Raw genomic sequence first — 23,928 nt, 5'->3', positions numbered from 1 at the left:
CAGTACGTGGCAGCCTGACTAACAAGAACAAAATTGTCTATATGCAAAAGTGCTGTCATAATCTTGCAACTGAAGAAGGTACAATAGTTTTAGACAAATCTGATTTTTTTTCAAGCTGACTTTGCAAAGGGATCAAACCTGCAATGAATGTCCAGAGTGTAAACAAGGTTATAGGTTGGAACCACCCATCCTAGCCTTCAAACAAGCACTGAACCTCACTAACCTCGTCACCAGAAGCAGGCTTGCTCAGGCTTAGAACAGATCGAATGGATCCAGATCATGGCATGACAAGAAATGCAAAACCTGCTAACACATCTCCACCCCCGCCCCACAATTACTACACCCCACAGCAGAGCTGTCAGGATCCCTACATCTTACAGCTGCACCTCCAGAAATGTAATATATCTCATCTAATGCACCAAATGGAAAATATGTAGGAGAGACCGAACAACAGCTGCATACCAGAATGAACCACACCAGAAATCTATCAAAGACAAGAATACCCAATTACCTGTGGTGGTACATTTTTCACAAGAAAAATCACTCTTTTTCCAATCTCTCAGTTCTGATTCTCAAAGGGAACTTACAAAACACTTCTCAGAGAGGAGCCTATGAACTTCACTTCATCAACTTCCTGGATACAGACAAATCATAGACTAAATATAGACATTGGATTTATGACACATTATAACCTGCCTGACATCTGACTCCCCAGGTACCTCTCCACTACTTAACTGCTACATTCATCCCCCTTTTCTGTCCCCTCTCACCCATTGACTCCTCAGTTTACATCTTCACTGACTGCCTATCTTGTATGCATACCCGACCAGCCTCTGGCTTCTTTACTATTTTTTCCATCCAGGAAGAGCGCACGACAACTGCAGAGACTCTCTCAGCCTGACTAAGAGTTTTTAAACCCAAAAGCTTGCTAAAAATGTTTTTCCAGCTATTCATGTTGGTCTAATGAAAGATACCAGATTCGCTCAAAGAACCTTGTCTGCAGGGTGTAAACAAGGAGTGAAAGAGACAACTGTTGGCTAACAAAAGGGGGAACCTGAGAATCTACAGTGCTTAGAAGAGATAAGGGAAAAGTTTCATGAACAGCAGAGAGTCAGTTCTCCCATTGCAACTAAAACCTGGATCAAAACCTCCACTGATTAGAGGTTTGCAAAAGCAAATACAAGCTTCAAATGTACTAACTTTTTGTCACCTGCCAGTATAGCTTTCATGTTTCTTAACAGTATTCGGTATAAAAGGTATGAACTATCTTATCTAGAACCCATTGCCCTTATCTTAGTTCAGTACTTCCCAAATGTTTTTGAAGTCATATGCACTTTTTGAAGTTTAATATACTGCTGTACTAAACAACAGCTACAACAGCTGGTGAGTTTTGTCTACTCGGAATCTCAGTGCAGATTCTGGCCTGGAAGATCAATCATACACATGATATTTTTCCTGCGCCAACTTCAAGAAAAGTGCAGAGAGCAAAACTGACCATTATACATTGCCTTCGTGGATTTAATCAAAGCATTTGACACCGTGAGCAGAGCAGTCCTATTTGCAGTCCTAGAAACGATAGGATGCCCACCAATCCTGTTAAGTCTTATATGTTCCTTCCACAACAACATGAAAACACGTTCAGTTTGATGAGTCCACTTTACTCTGCTTTTCATCTCAAAGCTGTCTGAAGCAAGGATTTGTTCTTGCCTCTACACTCTTTGGAATCTTTTCCTTGGTACTCCTGAACTTTGTGTTTAAAGATATGGATGGTGGAGTGTACCTTCACACAAGATCAGATGGGAAACTCTTCAACTTGTCATGACTCAAGGCAAAGGTGAAAGTTAGAAAGGTACTTATATCAGGGAGCTTCTATTTGCTGATGATGATGCATGCTGCCCTTACAGCCCACAATGAAGACCTACCACAAAAATTCATGGATCATCTTTCAAGAGCTAGTCAGGCATTTGCTCTCACTATTAACATAAAACAATTGTACTAGGACATTGAGTTCCACAAGATCCATCAGTCACCCTTAATGAAAACCAGCTAGAAGTAGTCTAAAAGTTCAGCTACCTAGGTTCTACAATGACCACCAGCATCTCACTGGATGGAAGAAAATGTTTGCATTGGAAAAGCTACCACCACCTTCAGCAGACTAACTAAAAGAGCATGAAACAACTAAAACCTTACCATCAAGACCAAAATGCTAGTGGACAAAGCTGGCATACTCAGCACTCTCACGTATGGTGGGGAAAAATGGACAAATTATGAATGTCAAGAGAAAAGGTTAAACAGTTTCTACGTGTGGTGTTTACGCCACATACTCAACATCAAATGGCAAGATAAAGTTACCAATGCAGAGGTTCTTCAAAGGGTAAATTTACCAAGTGTGACAGCCCTACTCAGAGACAACTGTGCTGGCTAGGTCATCTGAGCAGATTAGAAGATGGACATATACCCAAGGATATGCTATATGGAGAAATATCAGAGGGAACAAAAACAACAGGATGCCCCAAGCTTTGCTACAAAGACGCATGCAAGCGCGATACGAAGGTATTTGGAATTGATCCTGGCCAGCAGGGAATCTTAGCAAGCAATCCCCACCAGGGCATTAAAGTCCATAATAGGAATTGACTCCAACAGCTCGAAGACAAAAGAGTCCATAGGAAACAAGCAGCTCCCGAACCACCCAACCATGACACACACACTTGCAATCACTGCCACAGATCAAGCAAATCTCAGATAGGACAATTCAGTCACGAGACACTGCAAACCAACTACATCATAGGCCGCAATATCCAGTGTCTCGCATACAAAAGGATGCCAATCAACACTGCTGTGTGGCCTTGTTATGCCTTTTTATAGATAATGAATTAAGTAGCACTTTATGTCACTACAACTACTTTAACCTTGCCAGCAACCTTGCCTAACCTAAGTCACAGTGAGACAACGGGTTTTTTGCAGCCCACTTGCAGCGCACAAAGCCATTTTTGGGGTGTTTCCCAGTGGCCCCAGCCCTTGCCCCTGATTGGCAGAGGGTGCCTTCACACAGTCTAGCTCACTACCACACTTTTTGGGTTGTTTTCCCGGGAAATTGCAGCCAATGTGAGATTTCTTACTGATTGCAGACAATGCCATTTTTCACAATTTCCATGAAACCCATGAAACTGCGTTTGGGTAGGTCCCTAATTATAGAGCTGTTTTTCATGTTTCTTCTTCCTTTTTCTCTATTATTTATACTTCCTTTTTCTAGTGTGCTTTCCAAGTACTTGTTCTGATGTGTCCTATTTAGGAAATTAGCTACATAAAATCTTTATGACCAAATTAAAATAACAGTGCATCTTACACAAAAATGCAAAGTGGCAGCTGGGGCCATACAAAATAGAGCAACCCCATTTGGTTTTATTCTTATGTCAAATCAAGAAAATTGTTAACAGAGATTGTAAAATTGTTGCTCAGCACGTGTGTATCTAAGACAGCCAGTGAAGGCAAGGAAACAACCTGAATACCAGGAAACTACATAACTATTTCAATTGATATAGCAGCTAAACAAAAGACTAAATATGCAGCTCAAGAGAAACCTGTAAAGGTACAAGAAAGGATGCCCTGTATGTAACAGGATCACATTTCTCCAAACAAGCATCTAATGTCTAAGGTGTTACAAATGTCTCAACCATTCAATTTGTCTGGAGTTTGGTAAACAGACTATTACCCATACAAGCCACTGCGAATTTGCCCCCCATTAACATGCAAATGCCCCAAAACAGGTCTGGTAACACTTCTAAGCATCCTGTTTGACCACTGAGGCCCATTACCTGTAACTAACTGATAATTGCTGGGACTGCAGAGAAACACAGTTCTTCACCTCTAGACAAATCCCAAACAGGAGCCAGGAAATTTAACAGTTGTGATATGATGGTCACCCCTTTCCTCCCTGTTTGTTCAGACTCTAATTGGCCTACCATCAAGGAAGACTGCATTGAAGTTATACAATTAACCAGTATAAGAACTGAGTAGATTTGCCAACAAGATGTGCACTCCAGGAAAAGCAGAGAGAGATCACTGCTACGTTGCACCCAGCTTAACCAGCAACAGATCCTGCTTGGTGAAGACTGGACCAGCTTCCTTCGTCTGCATTGGTGAGAAAATACTATTGCTGCTAAATATGTACTAGGACTTGTGGAGTCGCTCATTTTATTTTGGGAAGGAGTCTTTTTCTGTCATTTAGTTTTAGAGCTTGCGTGTAATATTGTTATTAAAGCCTTTCTGCTAGTGATCAACCAGGTTCTTGGGACACTAGATTTAAAAACCCACTTTCTAAGTGCAACGCTGCGTACTCACAAAGCTCTGCAAAAGGCATTTTGAGGAGCACTGTTTTAGATGTAATGTAGGCTGAATCTTAACATGAATTGGTTGACATTCAACATTATTTTTAAAGTTGATATTTAACTCAAAATGTCAGAGCACACTCTTTCTACAAATGCAAATCAATCACACTTACTATTATAATACCTATTATCAGCAGTACATGAAAATTAAGTCATTTGCAAGTACCATTCAAGTAGTTACGCATATGGTATTCAAAGCTGCTTGCCTAGTAAGATATATGCCAAGATACATGCACAAAACTGGAAGCAAATTTTTAGCTCTTAAGTATTGTGTTTAAATATTGTGCACATAAACTACTTTGAAAATGGCTGAAACTGATTTGAGATAAACCTAGTTGAATGTGGTATCAGACTTAACTGATTTGGGTCAAAATAGTTTATGCAGTGTCTGTCCCAGACCCCTTGCTGGTTTAAGTTAAACCAGACACCTCCAGCATCCCAGCCTGCTCTCTGAGCTGGGCAGGGCTCTCTGCTCCACAGCAGGGCTGGCCCTGCCCCCCTGCTCCCTGGCTGCAACTCTGACAGAGACTTGCAGGCTGCTCCCTGCCTCCCTCCCCCTCACCACTTCCTGCTAAGCAGGAATTCCCCCCTCCCCTCTGCCTTGCAGAGAGGTATATGTGTATTAGCTAGCAGACCACATGCTGGGTACAATCAGTGCTGTAACAAAGGCAGAATCAACAGGTAGTCCCTTTGTTGTTTCCTTAATCGGGTGATAAACACTGTTATCAATTCCCTGCTGGGCTAATCAGAGCATCCTGCTGGGGCCTGGCCATGCCCTCCCTCAGCTCAGTACTGTCCAAGGGAAGGAAGGGCTGCTATAACACCCCCCCAACTTCTAGCCTGAGCCACTGCAGGCATGTGTCTGCATTTCTGGAATGAAAAGGAAATGTCTCTCCACCTCCAGATTGGTTCAAGCTTTGCAGGTTAGAGCAAAGATTGAATCAATTCAGGCTCAGGCTTTTTGAATGTCTGACCCCAGCCTAGGAGTCTAATAAAAATAACTATAGTCTGAAATTACATATCAGACAACATGGTACCAATATACCAGCTTAATATTATAAAGGTATCAAAAGGATACTATACATTTTACTATACCAAGAAGTGGTGCTGCTCTTCATATAGCTCTTTATTTGACAAAAGTAACATTATATAGATTTTGGGATAAATGCATGCCAGGTCTCTAGTGTCTTATGACCAGGAGCAGATTTTGGGGAGGAGGTGCATAGATGCACACCCCAGCTTTTTCAGTCAACCATACTATGGAAGCAGCACCCAGGAACTTTTTTTAAGTCTCAGAAGCAAGTAAGAATTCCTTCCCCACCCCCCTTCCTTTCCCTTCACCTATGGGATGGAGGGAAGCTCCAGAACTGCTGGTGCCTACTTTAGCAGCTAAACCAAGACGACAGTTCCTCTCGCCTGCCCAGTCCCCAAGAGTGTTCCCTGCCAGTTTAGGAGCAGGCACAAGGAAGGGAACCCACTCACTACCACTACTATTTCTATCTGAGCCTGACTCCATTTGCAGCCTGACTGGAGCAGAACAGGACCAGCTGTGGAGTCTCCTCTCACCCCTGTTCCCAGGGTCATCTGGGAACAGTGGTAGTGGCAGTGGTGGGCAAGGGAGGGTACATTCCACTGAGCACAGAGGGGAAGAAAGCAGGGAGGGAAATTTCTACATGCTTGAAGGACTTAAGTCACCCACTGCTGCTTCTGCAGTGTGATCTGCCTGACCTGGTGTGTTTGTGGGAGTGAGGTGCAGTCATCCAGGCAGCAGAGGTCTCTGCTCCTACACCCCCGTTTACAAAATCTTGGAACCACCCATCCTTCCATGCCTATGACATTACTGTAGTCCAAATGAAAATACATGTTTAAATCACATATAAAATCTGAAGAACATAATAGATGTATTTTTCTCTCAAAGTAATATTTTTCAGTGAAGAGAATTATTAAAAATATATGAACATTAAAAATATTAAAGGAGATGTCCATTTGATAAAGTTAGTGCAAGGTTAGGCTCTCTTACATTTCAAGTTTCTGTATTATAGGACTCACATTTCCAATACTTGTGAACCATATTGTGCCTCTGAAGATTACTTTTTGGAAAAAGCTTCAGATCATATGAAAGTTGACACAGATTCTTGGCACCTTCTTTATATCAAATGGTGGTATATAAATAACTGCTTGTTAGCCTTAAAAGTTTTTTGGGCTACTGTCTTCATTTCATGTCTGAGAGAATTGATTCTTCAAGCAGAATGCTCCAAGCAGCAGATCAAAGAGTTTACATTTTGGTTAGTAATTTGAAAAGACTTAAAAATGTGACCTCCCTAATCACAAAAGACATTTGGGTCCATTTTATACTTTATATATAAGAAGGTCTGAAAGCTTTATTCCTAAAAAAATTAAGTGGAAGATGATGTTTGGGCAGGGAGGGGAGGATGGTTGTATTTTAAGAACTCTGGTGCTGTCAGTACCCATCGTAGAGAATCTTACACATGCGCTCACATGCGTGCGCGCGCGCACACACACACACACACACACACCCCTACTATTTGGAATCCTACAGTAGAAATGGCTCTGTTCCCTGTGACTGAACATTTTTACTGCCACATTAGTAGGATTGATTAACAAGTTTCTCTATATCTGAGCCCCTAACATAAAAACACAAAACAAAAGATGACAAGCCTGTTATTTCTCTGGAATTCATTTTCCAAATGGTTAAATGAAAATGATTTAATCTGCAAATATTTTTGCTCTATTAGTATCTCAGAGACAGGAGAGGAACAACAGATATTCAACCCTCTTCCCTCTTACATTTGAGATACACCAGATGAGAAAATTAATTTCTTAGAGTCCTGTTATTTCCAAGGTGACTAATTAAACAGCTGTATCAGTAGAAAAAGATTTAAGTATGGCAATGAATACACTTAGTCTGCAAAGTTATATGATGAAACTTCCAGTGCTATGATTTACAGTTGCAAATAAGACTTCCAGTGTGAATGTTGGATCCTTCAGCCTTTGAACATACTTTACCTAGAGCATGGGGGTTTTGTCCAGCCCATAGTGGGTCCCTTGGCTCTGCCTGGCCCAGGTGCAGGGGGTAGCCCAGGCCATGGCATGTGTAGCTGGTCCTGCTGCCTCCAGGCACGCAGCAGGGCTGGGGTGGGGGGTGGGGCTGTGGCTGGCCTCACTTCTTGGCAGTCCCCCCCAGTGGTAGTCCCTCTTAGCTGCTGCTGCCAGTCTTCTCCACTGCCACTACCCCCAGTCCTGGCCCCAGTGGCTGGACATCTGCCCCACATCAAGCACAGGGGCCCCAAATTGAGTGGGTGGTGGGGTCTTCATTGCCCAGGACCAATGTGGACAGGGCACGTGGCTGGGTGGATGGAATGGGGCTGCAAGTGGGCAGGGAATGGCATCCAGAAGCAGGGCGAACGGGCAGGGCTAGGGCTAGGGCTAGGGCTAGGGCTAGGAGGGCTAGGATCAGAATTGGGATTGCGGGGGGAGGGGCAGGGGACAGTCTGCCCATTTGTGGCCCCATCCTATCTGCTTGGCCATGTGCTGTGCCTGTGCAGGTGCCAGCTGGTCTCCATGGAGACCCTGGGATCACTGGGCCAAGACAGCAGGGGCCAGGGCTTGTAGCAGAGAGGTGATCTACTCCCTGCCCACCCATGCCTGTTGCAGGGGTTGCAGGAAGCAGATAGCAGCTCTGCCCTAGCAAACCTAGCCCCAGCTGCTCATCCTGTTGCCGGTTGCTGCCCCCCACCCACCCACAGCCCTATCCCATCTGCCCACCAAGTGCAGGGCAGAGCCACTTAAGGAGTTTTGGTGAGCTGTTGTGGGCAGGGGAAGGTGCTGCCTACCCAGTTGTGCCAGCTAACCAAAACTCCTAAGTGGCCCTCAACTCTAAATAATTCCCCATCTCTGACCTAGAATGACTGTTTTTTTCTATGGATCAGTCTTCAGAACTCAAAAAGCAGGAAATTAATTTTGTGAAAATAACTATTTTTTTTTTCGAAGAGAAACACTGATTTTACTTATTTTTTTTCCAAATTTGTTTTATCAAGTGTTTTGGCAGTACACTTTATTGACAAAAAACTGTGTTGGGGGAAACAAATATTACAGCAATTAATTTGATGTAATTTTTCAAAGAAGGCATAAAAATGTAGTTAAATATAGTTGCTCAAAGGGTGGGGGGGGAACACAACTTTTGGGGGAGTAAAAGGCCATATGATTAAAAACTTGTCTGAAATTTCTACCAGTTCTAGTTGCCATCAAAATTAGGGAGTAAAGGAAAATACCATATACAAAACAATGAGTATAGAAGAATCTGTTAATATCATTTATTTGAACTTCCAAAAACCCACTGATAAAAATCACACATAAGGGACTAATAAGGAAGCCAGTGCCCTGATACAGCAACTTCTTGCATGCAAGTAGAATTCTTTGTTTATGTGGAGCTCCATTAAAGTTACGAAGACCAGCTGTTTTCCCACATACAAGAAATGTTCTGGTCATTCCCTAAATAGGCATGAGTGTGGGATGAGACATGGTAAAAGGACACACAGAAAGTACGGTAAAGAGATCCCTAATTAACTCTAAGAAATGTGACATGAATGAAAAGAAGCTATTTTTAGTATTTAGGTTTGAATCCTGCTCCCAAAACTTTCTTTCTGTTATATATATTTTTAGGACAGAAATCTCTGTCCACCTGGCAATATATTGGGACAAAACATGAACTTCAAGAATGAAACAATATTCCTTTAGCTATAACCTTTTGGAATGGTCAGTGGCAGTCCCTCGGAGTCAAGGATGACATCTGTCAAACTTAATGGGTCCTCAGGTGACTGAGGAGCGCAATTCCAGATACACACATTCTTTGGCAATAGAGATACATTGTTGTGCGGGGGAGTGGGATTTGCAGCCCCAGGTTGGTGTCCTTCTTCCTTCACTGCCGCCATTTTGCCTCAGTATCGAGTCTGTTACAGGATCTTTCAATAGTCGGGCTTACAGCAGATCACGCTTTGCGATGTTATAGGTGGTCAGGCTCAGCTTTATTAATGGAGGTGCAAAACAAAACAAAATCAATGGTGCCGTGTCCACCAGTGAGCACACACTCACCACATCTCACGCGCCCTAGCGACACGTGAGACCGCTGTTGTTTTCTGGCAAGGTGTTTCCGGGGTTGGTCGTTGGGATCAGGTGGGTCTAGTGTCCTCCCCTCCAGCTGGCCGGGCCGAAGGTCGCTCCGTGTTCGAACTGCTCCGTGGGTACATTCCATCGGGCGCGCAAAGACCCCAAAGTTCGCAGCGCAATGTCTTTTATACTCTTAGTGATGCAGGGCGGTCTAATCACGTGTGGCACTTCTTCATTGGCTTGGAGCGGTGACTGTCACATTACTGACAGACCCTGGACTTCCCCTTGAGAAACCCTGTGTGGAAAATCCCAACCGCATGTTTCTCCTATACTGCTGCCCTAGAGTCTCTTATTCACTTAGCAAACCTCTAGCTGACGTATGCGAACATGGCCACCTATTGCAAAAGGTTATAATGCATAACAAATGCAAAATAATTACAACAGAGTCGTTTGACCTCAAAGTGGAACAGGCAGCGCTGCACCAAGCGGTCAGAAGCTTGTTCCTCCCAGCCATTGGTGTTGATGTCTCTGTGCTTGAGAGTGACCGTGAGTGTGTCTTTGTATCATTTCCTTTGGATGCCCTTTGAGCGTTGACCAGTGGAGAGCAGGAAAAAGAGAATCTGGCGAGGGAGGCAGTTCTGGGACATCCGGACACAGTGGCCCATCCATTGGAGTTGAGTTCTCAAGAGCAAGGCTTCGATGATGGTGGACGCAGCTTCAGGGAGGGTGCTCACACTGGTCTGGTGGCCCTCTCATTTGATCCCCAGGATTCGACGCAAGCACTGCTGGTGAAAATGCTCAAGGGTCTTAATGTGGTGTCGGTAGATGGTCCAGGTTTCACTGTAGTAAAGGAGGATGGTCAGCACGACAGCCTTGTAAACCAGGACCTTCATCAACTTCAGAAGGTCTCTATTTTCGAAGACATGTTGCATCTTGAAGAAGGTGGCACTGGCGCAGTTGACCCAGTGCTGGACTTCTTCATTGATGGTAGACCCTTGAGAGAGGTGGCTGCTGAGATATGGAAAGTGATCCACATGCTCCAGAGCCTCCCAGTCTACATAGACGGTGTGAGGGATATTCGGCTGGCTTTGGGAGAGTTGGTGGAAGCCCTTTGTCGTGGCAATGTTCAAGAACAGGCCAAGTCTCTTATATGAAGCATTGAAGAGATCTAAGGACACTTGCATGTCCTGTGCAGAGTGAGCCATCACACGGCAATCATCTGCAAACGGAAGGTCGTGGATGTCCTTGGTGGAGAGTTTTGGTTTTGCCTGGAAGTGCCCAATATTGAAAAGCTTCTGTCCAGTCGATACTAGATACTGACGTTGGATGGTAGATTATGTTGGATGAGGTGAATGATGATAGGTAGATGGTGAACAGGGTGGGGGAAATCAAGCACACAACCTTGTTTGACCCCAGTCCAGATGCAGAAGGCATCAGTTTTGTATCTTCCATTCAGGACAGTGGTGGTCATATCATCATGCAGGAGCCTCAGCATGGTGACAAACGTCAGCGGGCAGCCAAGGCATGGAGGATGGTCCACAGAGCTTCATGATTTAAGGAACTGAATGCCTTGGTCAGGTCAATGAAGGCAAGGAACGGTTCTTGATTTTGCTCCCAACATTTTTCTTGGATCTGCCTAGCAACAAAAACCATGTCCATAGTGCCCCAGGATGGAAGCTGCACTAGGTTCCTGGAAGGATCTCTTTGACGACAGGATGAAGGCGGTTCAGGAGGATGCAGGCCAGAATCTTACCCACAGTGGACAGGAGGGAAATCCTGCTATAGTTCCCACAGATAGATTTGTCCCCCTTCTTGTAGATGGTCATGATAGTTGTATTCTTGAGATCCTGGGGATGTCCTCTTCATCCCAAAGGTGGAGGATAAGCTGGTGTAGTTGTGATGTGAACTGGAAGCCGCCAACATGATAGACCTCTGTGGGCATAGCACCTGGCCCACAGGCTTTGATGGCTTTCATCTGTTGGATGGCCTGCTTCAGCTCTCCGTTGGTTGTTAGATCGCCAAGGGAATCTACCACAGGGCATTGCGGGACAGCTTGAAGGGTCTCCTCTGATATGGTGGACTCCCGGTTAAGGAGGAGTTCGAAATGCTCCTTTCAATGCAGATGGATAGCATCATCATCCTTGAGGAGCTGGGAGCCATTTTGTGATCAGAGGAGGTTTTGTTCAGTGGAGCAGGGTCCATAGGTTGTCTTGGTAACCTGGAAGAAGTTACACATGTCAGTCTGGTCAGGGTATGGATCACGCATGCCTTCCCCACCCACCAGTTGTTCTTCATGTCATGGATGCGTCACTGAACCTCAGCCTTCAGTTTGTGGTACACTGCCGTTTTTCACCAAGTTTGTGGATGGCATTGCAGGCGGTGAAGACTGCACGTTTCCACTCAAAGAGATCACAGATCTGAGCATCATTGGTTTCAAACCAGTTTTGGTTCCATCACGATGCAAACCCAATAGTTTGGGCACAGGTGTCTTGAACAGCAGACTTGAGTTGCTCCCAGTGTGCCTGGATGGAGATGTCATTAGCAGTAGGGACTTGTTCCAGTCTACTATACAACTGGGTCTAGAACTCCTTCTGCTGTCCAGGGTCTTTCAGAGTGTGATGTTCAGCCATCTCCAGCTGAACATCATCTTCAGGGTCTTCCGGTGTCTTGGCGCCAGGCAGATGTTCATCACTGAGCACACAAGTCAGTGGTTTGTCCAGCAGTCTTCAGATCCCTTCATGGCCCTCGTGACAAGCACGTCCCTCAGGTCTCTACTTCGGACAATGATGCAGTCCAAGAGGTGCCAGTGCTCTGACCTCAGATACCTCCATGTGGTCTTGAGCCAGTCTTTCTGGTGGAAGACAACGTTCGTCACGATCAAGCCGTGTTGGGTGCATTTGGTCAGAAGCAGGATACCATTGGCATTGGCCTTCCCCACAACATTCTTGCCAATAGTTCTGCTCCAGATTTCGTGGTCATGTCCAACCTGGGCATTGATGTCACCCAGGAGAATGACCGTGTTGTCCCTGGGGATGGAGGCAAGGGAGTTGTCGAGGTCAGAGTAGAACCTTTCCTTAACTTCCTCATCAGAATCCAGAGTTGGAGTGTATGCGCTGATGACAGTGGTGCATTGGTTTTGGCTGAGGTTTAGACGAAGGATCATCAGCCTTTCATTGACACCCAAAGGGAGTTTGGGGAGCATGTCAGTGATCTTGTTCCTGATGGCAAAACCAACTCCATGGATATGGAGGTTGTGGTCTGGTTTTCCTTTCCAAAAGAAGGTGGTGTGCCTCACTAGCTCCCAAGCCATGATGGCATGTCATCTTTCTGGATGATCGCTCTTTGGATCATCGATGAGCTTTTTCATGTTCCAGGTTCTAAATTTTAGCTTTTTCTTATTTCCACTGCAGGAATGGTAATCCTGCCGGGTGCGGTTTCCCAACCTGGAGAGATGGGACAGCCTATTTTTGGGGCACCTTTTCTAGCCCCCTACCCATCAGGGTGAGCACAGGGTATCCTAAAAAGAACTGCTCAGTTGTGGATGCAGCTGCCGAAGGACAACCCTGTCCCAACACAGGTGCCCGATGACCATCACACGTCTGCCACCTGGGTGCAGATTCTTAGCTGAGGGCTTCCAGGTATCATAGCCCTGCCCCCATCATCAATCCTCCATCAGCACAGGGCTTCTGGACCTGACAGAAGCCTGCATGTGGCATGTTTAGCATGGGGACTCCAGTACGCAGTTGGGCCCACACCATCTTGGTGGTTGGTGGCCAAGTTCAGTGGCATGGCAAACCATGACAACTGGAGCCACTTCTCCATTGCAGCTTTCTTCCGCCTTCACAGCTGTTGGGGCCGTGGCCTTCCTCTGCCTGCTCTGCCGTTGAGAACTTTGTGGAGGGAGGGGTGCGTGCTTCGCTGTACCCACCGCCTCCCCGCGTCGGGACTGCTTCTCTGTAGCTAAGGGTCGCTCATCCGGTTCACCTGCCATGACTTTGATTGTAATCCGGTTCAGTGTTGTTTGTCCGGCACGTGTCAGTCCAAAAGTGAGACTCCTTAACTCTCGGGGTCCCGCGTTGATGAGGGCTCTGCCACCCCTACACCCTCGCCCATGCCACAAGTAAGTGACTGCCTATCCAGGCAGGTCACCCATCGGTATGTCACTCAAAACATCCGCAAAAGAAATATAAGATCAACACAAAGTTTACAGCAAGGAATACTCTAGAGCACGGAGGCTGCTTCGCCCTCCGCAGGCCTCCTTGTTATTACCCTATCTGCTGTGGGCATTAGTAACCTTTTCTGCAGCCCTCCCTGGGCTCTTCAGCCCTCTCCAGGGCTTCCTAAAGCCACTCAGTCCTTTCGGGCACTGGCAAGCCCCTTCGGCTTCTGCGAGTGCCCTTACGCTACAGTATATTCGGCTCCCAGCTCCTGCCAGGTCCAGCCCCTCCCGACAGCGTCAAACAGTTTGCAGCTTCTCCGAGGCCGTCGACCCGACTCCCAAGCCCTGTTGGGGCTTACCCTTACCCCACCAGGTTCTGCAGTGCCTCAGGATGGTACACCTCCACCTGAAGGGTCTCGGCTTCCCTGCGGCTCTCTTCTGGTTCCGCTCTCCCCCCTCTTGGCGCTGGTGTCTCCTTTATGTTGGCCCTCGCCGTCTGGGCCCCGCCTTCTTCCACGCACCTGGAAAAGGTGAGTTTGTGCCCCACGTTCTGGGATTGAGTGCGGGAACTCAGCACGGTTGCGCCGAGGCGGGAAGCCTCGGAGCCCGCCTGCTCTTTCACTCCCTCACAAACTTCTTGGATCATTCTTTGCTTGGAACTTCCCCCTCAACCTTACTGCCATGGGTGGCCCTGTCAGGAGCGTGAGCTCCAGATGGCATCATTCGTGGGGTCATTGGAACACACAAGCCTCTCCACGATGACAAGGTGATGATCTGCGGAGAGGCTGTTTGTCTCCAGAGTCAAGTAGAACAACTCTTTTCAAGTCAATTAAAGATGTACTTGAATACCTCAAATGGAGGCACATTCTGTCCACCTCTAATTGTAATGTTCATTTTTCTCATTAATGTATTTATTTAGCTATTTATTTACTAGATTTATATGCTACCCTCCCCCAAAAAGACTACAATCACACAATCCTGAGAACACCAGTAGACAAATACAGTATCTGTAATAGCAGGACATGTCCCCAAGGCTGGGACTTTCCTAGGGTTTGCAGTGCTTCTGCTGGGACCAAAGGTGGAGGTTCTGCTCAGGGTCAGACCAATCACCATTTTAAAGGTTGGGAAGAAACTTTCCCTGGTCAGATAGGTATGGACTGTGGGGTTTTTGGCTTTCCTCTGTAGTGGGGGGGTAGGGAGGGCAGGGGGTACGGCCCTCTACCTGGGATATCTTGAGCATGTATTGACAACATTTCATAGAAGCAGGATGTTGGCAGCCATGGTTTCCCTGTTTTACCTGGACACGTTAGGGTGTTAGATCTGTGTTGTATCAGGATTGATGGTAGTCTTCTGTAAAGAGTCTTATGTAGAGTTTAGATTATGATTTGCATAAGATAGTTGGGATAGGGATGATCGTGCCTCAGGCAGGGGGTTGGACTAGATGACCTCCTAGCCTTATTTCTCTATGATTCTATGATTCAAAATACAGTACATCAGAAGCTGCATCCTAGCTGTAGCCCTGAATACTTTAACTTCTGATATAGTTTTAGAAATAGCCCAAGGACTACTTGGGCTTTAAATGTAATCCAGATTTACTTTAAACTGTACTTTAAATGAAATCCAGATCTTGCTGGAGTTATTACAGACAGCAGATAAATGTAATTTTCTTACCTTGATGCTTCAAAGTAAAGTGTCAGGCATGTAATTTGGACACTCCAGCTGCAGTTTAGTTTTTAATTTTGCAAGTGAATTTAAATCTCTTAGAAGGGGCAACATTTGTAATCTCAAGTGGCAGTGCTAGAAGATATAGCCCTGTATCAATAGAAAAGTTACAGCACATACACAACAGTACTGCAGACTTCCCAATACAGTGATTCTCTAGAATTAGGAAGGTTCATTAGTTCTTACCGATAATATAATTAAAACTATGTTAAGCATATAAAACCCATGCAACCAGCTGGAGTGTGCACTTAGATTAATTAGTTACTTTGGTTAGTTCATATCCAAACTACAGTTTTTCTAACATTGGAACTGTTTTCACAACCCTTCCTAGCTTCAGGAATGCATTTTGGAAGGCCCCAGCACCGACTGTCTACTTGAAGGGCTATGGGTGTCTTTTCTTTCAGAACCTCCCCCCTTTCATTCTTCCTGTATGTGATTTGTTCTCAAAAACCCATTTTCCCCTCAGGGCTAACCATCCTGGACACTTTTCTGACATCATCCACACTCAAGTCTTTCTTCGTAAATATAGACTAGAAACTTTTTAAACTAAAAGAACCAGGAAAGCAGGTTCTATGGCAACAGCATAGACATTATAGCAAATCCCACAGCCTGAGAACATGTTCCTTTGAGGAGTACACTCACATCAAAAGCTAAGTCTCCACTCCCAGCCTCCTCACCATGTATGCAACAAACAGCTTGTACAATATACACAGCAGTAAAAAAAAAAAGGCACAGTTCCAGAATCAAGCACCTCCCCATTGTGTTGCTAGATTGCTTTTCAGTTTTACTTGCATTCTTCTAAATTAGCTCCCCCTAGTTTCAGTTCTCTGAGCTAGGTACAGACAGTTAAAAAGCCCAAGGCTGAATCAATTCAGTCTTTGCAGATTAGTCCAAGATGCACAGATTAAATTTAAACATGAGTGAACAGATTGGTTCAGGAAATGCAGCCACCTGCCTGCAGTGGCTCAGGTCAAGAGTCAGGGGGCACTAGAGCAGAGCTCTCTGCCTGTGTTCACTGCCTCTTCCTAATGCTCCAGAGGTCTCTGGGATTTGCAGTCCAAAATTATAGCAGCAGGACTCTGCAGGTTTGCTTGTCACTTCCTCTTCCTGCTTCCAGGTGCCTCTGGGATTTGTAGTCCAAAGTCACAGCCAGCAGTAAGTTTGAGTGGGCAAGGGGTGTTTAGCCCCCCTCCCTGGCCCCATACCTCAGCCAGGGTTTCTCTCGGGCGGAGGGTGGGGCAGTCCCCCCTACCGCAGACTCAGCTGTATCCCCAGCCGGGTTTGCCTCCTCCCCCTGCACCTTGTCAGCCAGCCCTCACTGCTGGAGCTAGGGAGCAAAGGGGTTCAGCCAGCCCTGCTCTCTGGAGCAGATGGCACAGCCCAGCCCAGGGCTGGAAGACACGTTGGGGGACTGTGATTTGACTTGAACCAGGAAGGGGTCTTGGACAGAAGTTCTATAAAGCAGTTTGGCTGAAATCACTTAAGTCTGATATACTACATTCAGCCAGGTTTATGTTAAACCAGTTTTAGGCATTTTGAAACTGGTTTATGTGCACTGAGCTTCTGTTCTGTTACAGGATTAAACCAGTTTCTGATCACTTAAACTGGTTTATGTGTAACTCTGTCCCTGGCTCTGATGTCCACAAGATAAACTGTTGAATGGTCAGTTGACCATATTCTGACTCTTCAAAATATGAATAAAAATACCCACTGATTTCAGGAAACCTTGCTCTAGTACTTCATTTTATTGCATGGTATTTGCATTGTCTTTATTTTCTCCCAACACTGCACAGCAGTTCACTGCATTCCACCCTCCTGAAGGAGTGGTCTGATATTCCAGTGATACACTTTCTGGTTGTATTTGGCTGCATTCAGTTTTTTACTATCTTGGAGCAAGCTCATTGCTTCACCTTTGTTTGTGTAAGCAGATGGGAGATGTTGTTCCTTAAAAGCTTTCAGTGTACTGCAATCAAGATAGGAACATGTCCTGAAGAACAAGTTATGGGGCACATGAGACTAGCTCATAGATTTTGTTTGCTTTCGCCAAGAGGGCTCCTCAAGGCTATCTGGGGTAGAGCCCTCAAAAGTCAGGCATATTGAATGACACCCTCTTCACATGGGAAATTTAGTGAGTTACAGCTGTGTAGTCAGATGAGAAGAGATGTTAGAGTTGTGGGTTATGGGAGCACATTATTGCATAAAACTAAATAACTACACCGATAGATGATTAGCAAGAGTTACTAGCCAGCTATTAAAGATGGGCGGTAGTAAAGAACACCTACTGAAAGAACACACTCATGGACCCATAGGGACAGATTTCTACCTCCAGCTCCCTCTATGCAAAAATGTTTATTTCCTGCCTACAGAGACTTTTTACCATCTTTAATTTTCCTAAAGCCTGATAAAGGGCCTTTAAGCCCGAAAGCTTGCAGAAAAAGGTACATTTTTTGTAATTTCCTAGTCAGTCTAATAAAAGGTATAATTTCTGAACCAAGACTTCTAGATTTTTGCAATTATTTTAATTAGTTACACCTTTACTTAGGGAGTAGTCCTTGAAATAGACAATAGATGCACTAACATGTTGTAATTAATGCTACTAGCCACAAGATGTCACTATGGCTTAACAACAACCTGAGAAGCCACTTCAAAATATTAATATAGCCAAGTGGTGGGGGAGGGAGAACTTTCTCAGATTTTGGACAGCAGTTTCATGTAAACCTTTGAATTTTGACATTTAGAACAGTTCTGCCTACATATAAGATTATTTTTGTATTTTCCGTCTTCTTTGTTCATCCCCCACCCCTTTTTTTTTTTTCAATGACAGGACAGTTTGTAAGAAATAAGGACTTCTGTTGAGCCATCCATCTGTTCCTACTGGAAAATTCTTCACCTGAAATAATTATGGTCTGTTTATGACATTGTCAAGTCACAACAACAAGTTGTGAAATCACAAACAGGCCATTATTAGGGAACAGTATCCGTGAATCACTAATTGGATAGGATATGTTTCATGTGCGCATTCAGGTCTTGTCCAAGTTCATAGCTACGGCAAGTGGTTACCTCTGAATCTTGTCTGTAAAATGAGTTTGGGTGGTCGCCGATCAGTTTGAAGTACACAAAAGTCCACGACACAAAAACTGCCATTACAAATGTTTCTTTCATTAGCTTCAACATAGAAACAGACATGAATGGGCATTGAAGCCAAGCTATTCTCTCCTTCCAAGAAATGGTCACATCAAATTGGAGTTGGGAGGTATTGTCAGCCTGAAGGAGCTTGTACTGTTTCCCTATAATTAGCTGGCATATGAATACAACACTTCAGTTACCACGGTAGTTAATTCATCAGCTTTTGTATGCATTTCAAGTACAAACCCTGCTCCCATCACCCTAAAAAAATGCGGAACATTATGATGCAGGAACAGGAAATCAGTAGTAGAGGAATTAGTAATGGGTACAATGAAATGCATTGGGTATAATTCTTGAAGTGTGATTTATAGAAGGAGAATGTGCAGCAGTTTTATAGGCTCAGAAGGCCCCCTGACTACACACAGGTGGTTCTGCAAAATGGGAAAATCAGAGGATACTGGACTGAAGTCATAACACAGGGGAAATGCTATTGTGCCATAATCCATTCAGGACAATAGGAGAGTTTTCATCATCTTCCCTCTGCTGTAGATGAGCAGAACTAACAAGCACCACCCACTTCATTGCCACATTCAGTTGTCCCATCCCGCCTGCCTGCATTCTCACACATTCATCAGAATTACAGGAAGGCAGCAGATTTTTGCATGTAGTTCTATCTTTGGGCTGCCAATGGCACTGTGGGATCAGGGCCAGGGATTGTGACAGCAGCAGAATAAGAGGCTCCAAGGTCCCACCCTGGCTGCCAGCTGCCATATACTTTATCACCCAGATCCAACAGCCTGTAGGAACCCCAGAAGCCGTAGTAGCCAGTTATCCTCAATCCACTCTGTTCTCCAGGAATTCCCTGCCTCACTCCCAGCATCAGCCTGCCATGAGCACTCTCCCTCTATAAATCCTCTAATCCAGTGGTCCTCAACCTTTATGGACTTGAGGCCCCCCTCACTCCCAACCTGCACCCACTGGCCCTGCTGGTTCCCCCTCTCTCCCAACCCACAGCCCCCCACCCCCAGCCCTGCCAGTGCCTCTCACTCCCAACCCACTGCCCTTGCCCCCAGGCCCTATCCCTGCAGTGTGTGGAGCAGGGGTGGGCATGTATATGCCTCCCCACCCTGATTTCTGCACCCACAGTGTGCTGCCCCACCTCCACTCAGGCTACCTGTGCTGCCCCCAACCCCACTTCTCTTGTGGGGTACAGTTATGGCCTGAGGGGAGCAGCAGCAGTGGCTGAGCCATGGTGCTGGGGTAGAGCAGCAGCCCAGCACATGAGTGGCTGGCTGGGGGAGGACGTGTGGGCAGTGCACCCCACTGCCATTCTTCCTTGCACTGCTGGTGGCATGGCTGGCATGAGTGTCCCAGCAGTGATGGCAGCAAGAAATCTTGCTGCTCTGTTCTGCCCTCCCACGCCGGGTCCCACCTGCTGCAGCTCCATGCCCGCTGTGAGTGCAAAGGTCAAGGGGACATTTGTGTCCCTCAACTCATTGCCTATGCCCCTCCCTCTGACATACCTGTGGGGAGCTGTGGGAGCTGCTCTCCACCGCTGCCTGGGTGACACGTGCTGAGCTCTTCCTGCTCCCACCAGTCCCAAGTGTTTTTAAGTTTGTTCACAACCCTTTGATATGTTCTTGCAGCCCACTTTCGGGTTGTGACCCACAGGTTGAGAAATGCTGCTCTAATCCTCTATCCCTAATGACTCCGCCCTCCCCCCCCCATTTGCCAGCAGTTAAGAAGCAGTACCAACAGCCCCCAGCAGCCACCTTCTCTGTGAGCTAGCCAGCCACACAGCTTTTGTACTGCTCTGTGTCTTGACCCAGCAACGTGTACTGCTCACAAAGCTGATAGTGATATTCAGATTATTTGAAAATATGAGCTTTCGTTCATTAAATAATTTGCAATAAATGTCAGGGAGCAGAACAGAACTTGGCAGCTATGAATGAGGGCAAATAGGCTAGCCGTAAGAAAGGGAGCAGAAGTAAATGGGTGAAAGGAACAAGTAGGTTTTGAAGTACTGCATATCACTGAAAATGCCTGCAGAAATTTGACTGCACAGGGAAATGAATGATCAAACTGTGGGAAGAGAGGAAGAAGGAGACAAGGATTTATACTATGAAGACTCCATGCTGGGCTCCAGTTTCTGCAAAAGGACTGAGCTAACAAGACAAGAATTTGTCTTCAAAGGGCAACATTGAAGAGTTATGAGAACATGGAAGGTTGACAATTCAAACGAAATGAGGGGCCAAGAGGGAGATTCAACCTCCATTAACTGTGCATAAATGAATATATTGTGCCAGAGAATTGCAAGGAGAGATGTCAAAAAGAAAGCACAACCCATTTTGCTCTGTAAAATATTCTGGTGGCTTGCAAGAACAATTATTTCAATGCCATGCATATGTGATGAACGACATTTGAAAATACAGTTGGAAATGGAATACCTCTATCAGAGGCATCCCGACTTGCAGCGCTGTTTCTCCTATGTTTTCATGCTTAATCAGTTGGGGCGGGGGGAATAAGAATTCCTTTTTTGCTGATTTAACATTGCACTTATGTAAGTAGGGCCTCAGGCGTTATTTTTGTGATGTTACAAACTTTGTAGCACTACAGAAAAAAATATCACTCTGGGCAGTGCATACACACATAGCCCACTGGCTAGAGCACAGCAGTGGTTACAAAGGCATGCTCTCTGGCCAGAGAGAGTAAGGGAGGTGTTCCTTGGCTCTCCCTGCCCCCAAGAAAGCCTGTTAGTGAGTAGGACAGGCTTGCCTGATCTGCTGTTGACCCTGTAGCTGCCCACTCAGCCCTGCCATTGCTGGTGAAAACAGTTAAAAAGTACTGGCAATATTACAGTATAAAGTTGCTAGGGGACAGGACTGCCGGCTTAACCCCCACCCCTGTGGCTGCAACCCTGTCCCCCTTGCTGCCTGGCAGTAAGGGCCTGGGTTGTCCAGATGCCAGTTCCTGCAGGTCTCTGTGACAGCTTATTGCCTGGAACAGCTACCAGAGAACTAGCCACTCTTCCTCCCACGGGCGACTGGTGCCAGCCGCTGATCGCTGACCAAGGGAAGGGTCCCCCTATGGCCAATCACCAACTGTGGGGGAGGGCATCGAGCCAGCAGCGAAAATGGAAGTGCACTTCCACTGGCACTTTCAGCTTCGCAACTGGCACTTCCAGGGGGTGCGCAGCTGATCTCGGGGGTGCATGTGCACCCCGACTTGCACCCCCTGTGCATCACCAATTATCCCTCCCTACCTCTTGGAGGGAAAACAGAGCACTACGGAGGTAGAGCAGACCTGTACACACGTTAAATTTTGGGCAGAAAAATCTTTTTATGACAAAAGAAGCTGTTGTTTTGAGACTACAGCTTTTTTTGCCGTGAATCTACCATTTGTGTGGGGCAAGCCATTTTTTAATACAAAAAACAACATGGACATGTGGAGACTCAGGATGTCTTTAAACATGCTCCGGGAGGTGGGAGGCACTTTAATTAGAGCAGCTCTGAGAGTTAAAGTCTTTCTAATTAAAGTGCCTGGAACATCTTGCATATTCAGTGTCCCCGTGCTTCAAAATGGTGATGGGGGTGCTTTAATTAAAGTACCCCCACTGCCATTTTGAAGTGCAGGGACACTGAATACATGAGATGGGGAGGCTGCTGGAGCACACTAATTAGCATGCTCCAGCAGACTCAATTGCCTCAGTGTCCCTGCACATTTACAGGCACCCTCAGTTTTTGTCGCACTGAAACAGCTTATCCGGCACCACAAATGTAATTTGTCAGGGCCTAAGAGGGTTTTGTTGGGACATGGTCAGAAATGGATATGGTAAATAATTCTGCCATATTCAATACCCACTGGCTCAAATAAAGAACTGAGTCTTACAGCACATAGGATGATCATGGTAAAGGTATGCCAGTTTCTGTAGTCAATAACATGCAAGAGAATAATGTAGCTGGTATCATATTCAGCTACCTTCAATTCCCCAGCCTGAATGACAGTCAAGGGTACCTGAGCTCATCCTTTGGTATGAGTCCAAAGTGGAATTCACACTCACACCTCTGAAACCATAGGAAGATACTTTAACTGTTTTGCTACCATATCCCCAAGGGCCAGACAAGTAGTCATTTTTTTTTTACCATCTGATAACTTTTTAGTTGTCAGTGACCGTGGCTACACGAGATGCTGACTACATAGTAGTCGCGTGGCAGAAAGCGTGATATGACACTACTGTGCGGTAGTCTTTGGCTACTGTACAGTCAGCATCACAGAAAAGCCATTGAGCAACATTACTGCGCAGTCATTTAGTACTTGTTTAAATAAGTACTAAATGACTGTTCAGAAATGACTGTGCAGTCAGCGTCTCATGTGGACATGGCCAGTATCACATACCCATGTCACAAAACCACTAGTCCTTGCTAGCAATGTCAACAGAGGCTAGCAAATAAAACAACAGGCACACGAAATGATCTACTCTTGAAAGTAGGCCACTGAGGGTAGAGTAAAGGCAGGTGTTGAGCCTATAGGATTACTGCTGCCCAGGCAGTCCCTTTTTTCATTCCAGTTGTTTTCTGCAGTGCGCTGCATCATCAAAAACATGCTGCTTGAAGTGGCGTATTCTGGAGTTAATCAAAAAGGTTGCCCTCTTATTATAGGGTCATGGAGGGAGATAACTCAAGTGATTTTATAAGAAAGGCAGTTATGGGCAGAGAAATATTCAAGGAACAGTTAGTAAATATCGAAACTGAAATCCATTCTCTTGAAGTTGAGACAGGAAAGGCACCAGAGCGCCTCCGCTTCAGATACAAAAGGTTATCACAGGCAATGTGCAGTGAGCTTTCAAGAAACAGAAGCAATCTTGTAAGGAGTGTTGGGAAATTTGTAAAATAAGCAAAAGCAAGTTAAAAGGCTAATTAGAGAACAAAACAGCACTGATTTCCAGGCAATATTTCAGCTGACAATAAAGGGCCCTAAAATATGCTGTAGTGGAAGGGTACCAAAGAAAACTAAAAAGTGGTTCATGGGAGCATAATTGACTTGATTGTCACAGCTATTTAAAGAAGAGTTCTGCAATGATGAAAACTTGGGGTTTGCTGCTGATACAAAACTGCTCATTCCCCAAGCAGCTAACAGTATCATAGCAAAAAGGTTGATTTCCCAGTGAGAGCTTGTTCTCAAAACCTGAGTGCTGGAGTTTATGTGGAAGCAGAATTAACGATCTACAGTTTACTCAAGCAGTATCAGCGAAACTCAGGTTAATCTCAATCACTTTGTAAAATCAGTTCCCATTCTAATTAGCTGCAAGATTCTCAAGTACAATCACTGTTACACAAGCAACTATGACTTACTTCAGACTCAACAATTATGTCTTGAGAAATATGAAGGATGATCTAGTTTGATCAG

General features: G+C 45.5%; 1 long non-coding RNA gene across 1 annotated transcript in view; it reads left to right on the top strand.

The window, feature by feature from the left end:
• The window catches only part of LOC149864521 (uncharacterized), a 57,557-nt gene that overhangs the window by 1,994 nt on the left and 31,635 nt on the right, over window positions 1–23,928 (top strand). The window contains exon 2 of the long non-coding RNA XR_016442756.1: window positions 116–4,139. This is a non-coding gene — a long non-coding RNA (uncharacterized LOC149864521). The remainder of the gene's footprint in view (window positions 1–115; window positions 4,140–23,928) is intronic.

Source organism: Crocodylus siamensis, chromosome 5 (assembly GCF_052110815.1).
Source record: "Crocodylus siamensis isolate JL-2025a chromosome 5, ASM5211081v1, whole genome shotgun sequence".
In the NCBI taxonomy this organism is placed as follows: Eukaryota; Metazoa; Chordata; order Crocodylia; family Crocodylidae; genus Crocodylus; species Crocodylus siamensis.
Note: the sequence above shows the minus strand (reverse complement) of the source record. Positions and strands in the feature narration are given on the sequence as shown.